Source organism: Nicotiana tabacum, chromosome 11 (genome assembly GCF_000715075.1).
Source record: "Nicotiana tabacum cultivar K326 chromosome 11, ASM71507v2, whole genome shotgun sequence".
In the NCBI taxonomy this organism is placed as follows: domain Eukaryota; kingdom Viridiplantae; phylum Streptophyta; class Magnoliopsida; order Solanales; family Solanaceae; genus Nicotiana; species Nicotiana tabacum.
Genome location: NC_134090.1, coordinates 17095400 through 17101399, shown reverse-complemented (window position 1 = coordinate 17101399; position 6000 = coordinate 17095400).

Genomic DNA, 6000 nt, shown 5'->3' with positions numbered 1-6000 from the left:
AATCTGTACTCTTTTTCATCATCTGTTCGAACATCATTTCAATTCTCCCCATATCATTGCTAGAAGAACTAGGACCTTGAGATGGAAATAGGGGTGGATTGTTTGATAGTTGGTACATTGGGGGCCTTTGAAAGCTTTGCCCCTAATTTCCTTGGTTTCTGTTATTCCATCCACCTTGATTGTTATTACCACCCCAATTGTTGTTACCATTCCAATTTCCTTGATTGTTTTGATTATTGTTCTGATTGCCCCAGTTGGAGTTTTGGTTGTTATTCCCCCAATTACCATTGCCTTGTTGTTGTTGATTGCCCCATTGCCTTGGGGTCTCCATTGTTGTTGGTTGGAAGAATTGCCCCTTTGGCCTTGATAATTACTCACGTATTTCACCTCTTCACTTTGTCCATCAAAACCATCATCTTGAAATCTACCACAAAGTCAAATTGCTCTGAATTCCCTTGGTTCTGTTTACCTATTTGTCTTCTTTTGTTGACAAGCATGTTAACACCCTCCATGGCATTCACTTGGCGAGGTTTTTGAACTTGTTGCAACTGTGATTTTGCTAGTTAGTTCATGGTAGTTGTCAACTCAGCTATAGCCTGCCCATGATCATGTAACTCCTTGTCCAAATGGATAACCGTGGGGTCACTCTGGGGCACATTGGCTCTACTTTCCCAAGCGGAAGAAGTGTCATCCATGTCGTTAAGAATGTCACAAGCCTCATCATACGACAGCTTCATGAAGTTGCCCCCAGCAAGTTGGTTCACTATGCATTGGTTTGTTGTATTAATGCCCCGGTAGAAGGTTTGTTGGATCATCGCCTCAGTCATATCATTGTTGGGGCATTCCTTCACCATTGTTCTATAACGCTCCCAAATCTCATGCAAAGGTTCTGTGGGCTCTTGCTTGAATGCCAAGATCTCATCTCTCAATGAAGCCATATGCCCCGGTGAGAAAAATTTCACAATGAACTTATCCGCTAACTCATCTCAAGTAGTGATGGAATGGTTGGGAAGTCGCTCAAGCCAATCAAGTGCATTCCCTCTAAGTGAAAATGGGAAGAGTCTCAACCGGAGAGCATCCTCGGACATATTAGTTTGCTTGCTCCCCCAACATGTATCCACAAATTCCTTGAGATGTTTATAAGCATTTTGATTTGCAACGCCCATGAAATACCCACGTTGCTCTAGCAAAGTCAGCATCACATTGGTTATTTAAAAATTTCCTGCCCGAATTTGGGGTGGGACAATAGCACTTGCATAGCCTTGGTTTGGAAGCACTCTAGAAGCCACTCTTGAGGTGGCGGGGGAGGGTCTGGAATATTGTCATTGGCATTAGCATTGGCATGTCGGCCTCTATGTTGTCTTTGAGGTATAAGAGGCACCTCCTCATTTTCAACATCATCTATCTCCTCCCCCACAATCACATTTCCAAGAGGGTCATTAACATTCGCTTCCATTTTGTACCTGAAGTTGTGACACAAACAAGTTAGTAACAAAGAAGGAAAGAAGAACAATACACAAATCTATTTAGATAGCTAGCCAAAATCGTTAGCTTCCCGTCAACGGCGCCAAAAAGTGATCGTGGCCAACCCTGCACTCCTATTGAGTAGCGAGAAAGGTCGAAGTAGCTTTTACCCGATTAAGGTTGGGAACGATTTCCACAGGGAGCTAGAAGTTGGAGTCGGGTGTCTATCTAAAGTGGAGTTGTGTATTTGCTCCAAATTGCACTTCTAAACATTTTTGGGTTTTTGTTTTACTTCTAATTATATAAAACTACAATGCTCAATTAAACTAAAATAAGCTAAGATTAAACTATTGCGAGTTGTTCAAATGGTTAAAAGGCACTAGGGTAGTGACTTTCACTTAGGTGGTCAATTGACGGATACTTGGGTGTAAAGCTAGATTATCACATTTGGGGAGTATTATATAACCATTGCACGATTCTACTCATTCTACACCTCTCGGTAGTTTGAGTGATTTTACCCGAATTGACTTTCTCAAGACCAATTAGGTATGCAAATTTGCACAAGCAATCAAGGTTCAAGTCGGGTATTACTATCTCTAGGTTTAACCCTTTAATTGTGGCTATCAATCTCTTGAGTACGCCCCAATTCCTTGTTGTACCAATTTCAGAGACTTAGGCTCTCTTTCTCAAGAAGAGCCAAAGTCAACTAAACACAAACTAGTGTTCGCAACCACTAATTCAGCAATTAAATATGAAATTAGTCTAAATATCAAACACCCATAGCCAATCAAGCCCTAAAACACAAGACCCATCAATTACCCACACTAGGGTTGAGCCACAACCCTAGATTATGGGTCTAGCTACTCCTAATTAGAGAAGAAAACAAAGAAATAGATGAATAAAAACTCATAATAATTAATTACTAAATTAAACTAGAAGATTCAATGTTGAAATGAAGCTAAAATTACTCAAAATAGCTAAAAATATCGAAGTCACGAGCGCAGCCCAGTACAAAAACTATCTGATGAACTAAAAATGAAAAAAGAAGCTATTTATACTAAGCTGAAAAATCTGGACAAAAATACCCTGGTGGGGTTAGTGCGGACTGCACAAAATCACGTGCGACCGCACTAGGGCTCTGAACTTGGATAAACGGCTCTTTGAACTAGGGCAATGCGGACCGCACAGAATCGAGTGCAGTCGTAATGGCTTCTAGTGCGGTCCGCATGAAATGGAGCGTGGACCACATTGGGCTTCAAACTTGGAATTAGCAACTCTCTGAACCTTGGCTTTGCGGACCGCACTAAATCGAGTGCAGCCTCATTGATCCTAGTGCGGACGGCACAAAGCCTCATGCGGCCGCATTGCCTTTTTGCCTAAATAGCAGCCTCTCTGAACCTCACTTGTGCGGACCGCACAGAATGGTGTGCAGCCGCACTGGCCCTGTTTTGCCTAAGCTTTGTCTTGTCTTGATACTTGTGCAAGTTTCACTCCTTTTTGAGCTGATCTTTGATATCCTGTCACCTTGTTGATCAAAACTGCAATCAAGCACAACTTGTGAGCCTTTTTGGGATTATTTTGTACACATTTCTAATCAAAACTTTAGCATAAAGGAGTATAAAATGTATCAAAATCCCTAGTTATCAATGTACCCAAGTGATGCTTACTTGAGGGGCCTGGTTATGAACTTAGTATTTTTTTCACTCCTCCTTAAAGTGAGTTTCTATCGAATATGTTGATTTAATTATTGCTTTCACTCATCTTTAGACCAGGCCTCTCTTGAAAATGTTGAACAAATGCTTTAGACAACTTTTATTTAAACTGAAGTTTTTAAGTTATGAAATGGTTATGAATTTCTATTTTGCCGAGGGGCTGTATACTAACTATGCTTTGCCCGAGGGGTCGATTATGATTTTCATCACTTTCACTATATATATATTTCATTAAACCTATATTGAAAAGGTTAGAAAGATAATTTAAAAGGATTTTACTAAAGTTGGGAGTTTAACGAAATGATTTGAATGGTATCCCGATTTGGGAACATGTTATAATCATTATGGTGCTATGACGTGGATGACGTATTTTCTTACTGCTCAGTATTATTTACTCTTATTACTTACTGGGTTGGAGTACTCGCATTACTCCCTACACCTCATGTGCAGATTCAGGTATTTCGAAATCCGGTAGCGAGTGTTGATTGCTCAGAGGTAGAGTCATCAGAGTCAGCAGGGTGGCTGCACGATGTTCGCAGCACTACTTTCCTTCCTCTCATTTTCATTACTGTATTTAGTACATTTTTTGACTCTTGTTATATTCAGACCTTGGTAGATGCTCATGACTAGTAACACCCCGATGTCGGGCTTGTGTAATTATTCTGCACTTTTCTTTTAAGTTTCTTTATGAGATTATTCGTTTATAAATGGTATAAAAACAACTTTTATTAGAAAATGGTTGATTCGGGAGTTGTGCCGGCTGGCCTAGTTTCACTATAGGTGCCATCACGACTCGGGTCCGTTTGGGGTCGTGGCAAGTTGGTATCAGAGCCTAAGTTACATAGGTCTCACAAGTCATGAGCAGGTTTAGTAGAGTCTCGCGGATCGGTACAGAGACGTCTGTACTTATCCTCGGGAGTCTGCAGAACCTTTAGGAAAAACTTCACATTCTTGAATTCTTATCGTGCGCCCTTGATTCAGCTTAGAATGTAACTCTTTGAATTCCTTCCACGCATTTGTATGCGTGCATGAGCGCTCAGTATCAGATATGCATCGATGGCTTGTGATTCCCTAATTGAGGGGTGAGATGTGATATCTGTGTGTTGATGTTGGGCCAGTCTGGAAGACTTGGGGTCGGATTTTTGCATATAGCTTGAGCCCTGAGTTGTTGATTGTGTGAGCACGTGTTTCTATATCTATATGTTCTGTTATATCCCTATTAAGGGAAGTAATGACTGGATAGCTGCGTGATGAGGGCAAGTGACTGTGAGATGTGTTCATATAAATCGAATGAGGCGAGAAGGGTCTTCTTTGGGGCAGCAAGAAATATTAGGTACTTGATTTTCATCTCGATTTGAGGTATAGCCCTGAGTTATGGGCGTGTGAAGAATCTTTTCATGTTTCCTAGCTTGAGTGAGGTAAATCTCTTATTGCGGTATGAGTTCAGACTCAGGGAGATCAAGCGACTGCGTAATGTCTATGATGGTGGAAGGTATACAGAAATGTTAGTTTGAGGCAAAGCAGGTGGGTTACCTCCTGCGGAGTGTTCTGAAGTTGTGTGATCCTTATATTGTCTGTTAGAAGATCTCATTTACAAGTGAATTATATGTGTTGAAATTTAAATTTGAGTCGCTTAAGAGAGTGGGCTTGATTTTTATGAGGGTGAACACGAGATTTGTAGAAGGTTTAAAGTACTAGATTGTCTATGTTTCACGAGCCATGAAGTATGGAGTTTAATATCACTTTGGTACTATGGCAGCAATAGAGTATATGCATTATGAGTTATCATGTGTGTTTGATCTATGGCTTTGAGCCAAGTGGGGGAGTCTACTATTGATTAGTTAACTGCACGGTTATGTGCTATGTTGGTACCAGTTAAGTCTACGGGAGAATCAGTTATGGCCTATGGAGTTTAAGACCGAAGATGGCTCGAGTAAAGGAAAATTCTTGTCAAAGGTTATAATATGCTTCATAGGTGTGTGAGAATAACGGAATGTCTTGAGTTGTTGTTGATAAAGGATGTTTAGTGCATAGAGCAAGAAGCTATTTGGTTGTTTTAGGATGAGGTTACACTCTGCGGTGTCCGAGTGCTATTGAGGCACAGGTTGTTCGGTTCGTTTGATCAGGCTAATTGTAGTTTGAGTAGAGAGAATGACTCTCGAGAATGGTTCTAATGTGTTCAAGATTTTACATGTGATAATTGGATATTTCTAAGTTGTATATGTGGATAGAAACAGAGTTTTCATTGGAGGATGTCAAGACTTGTGGCATTTCTATATCAATTATGGGAGTTTATATATCAGCATCAGGAAGGTGAAGGTAATGGTTTGGGATTCGCAGGAAGTCTCTTCAAGGTAGGTATTTTGAATGTGGTGCTTTTGGGAATATTTAAGAGAGTATTCAGTGGCTTATGAGCCTTAGACGGTGTGGTGTTATGCTCGAGTCTAGTGTGGTGAGTCCGAATCGAGGATTGTGATGTAATATCAGGAATAAGTATCAAGCCGAAGGTAAATTCAGAGGGACTTGTATAGATGGGATAGCTTGATAGTAGGTCGGCTCGGCAGGGGAAAGGATATGATGAGTTCTTTGGATTCTTATGAGGTAATGAGTTTCTACAAGTGTTTCGCGGCAATTCTATTAGGTTTAATGACCTGCGTAGCTCGGTTGAGTTAGAAGGATTCAGTCTTGACGATTTAGTGTTGTGAAAATGGAATTCGGAGAGCCCTAGATAGTTTCCACCATAGTTAGAGAGGTATATTTTTCCTATTGGCATGTGGAGCATGGGATGTATAGTGATTTTCTTCTAGATGGGATCAATGGGAAG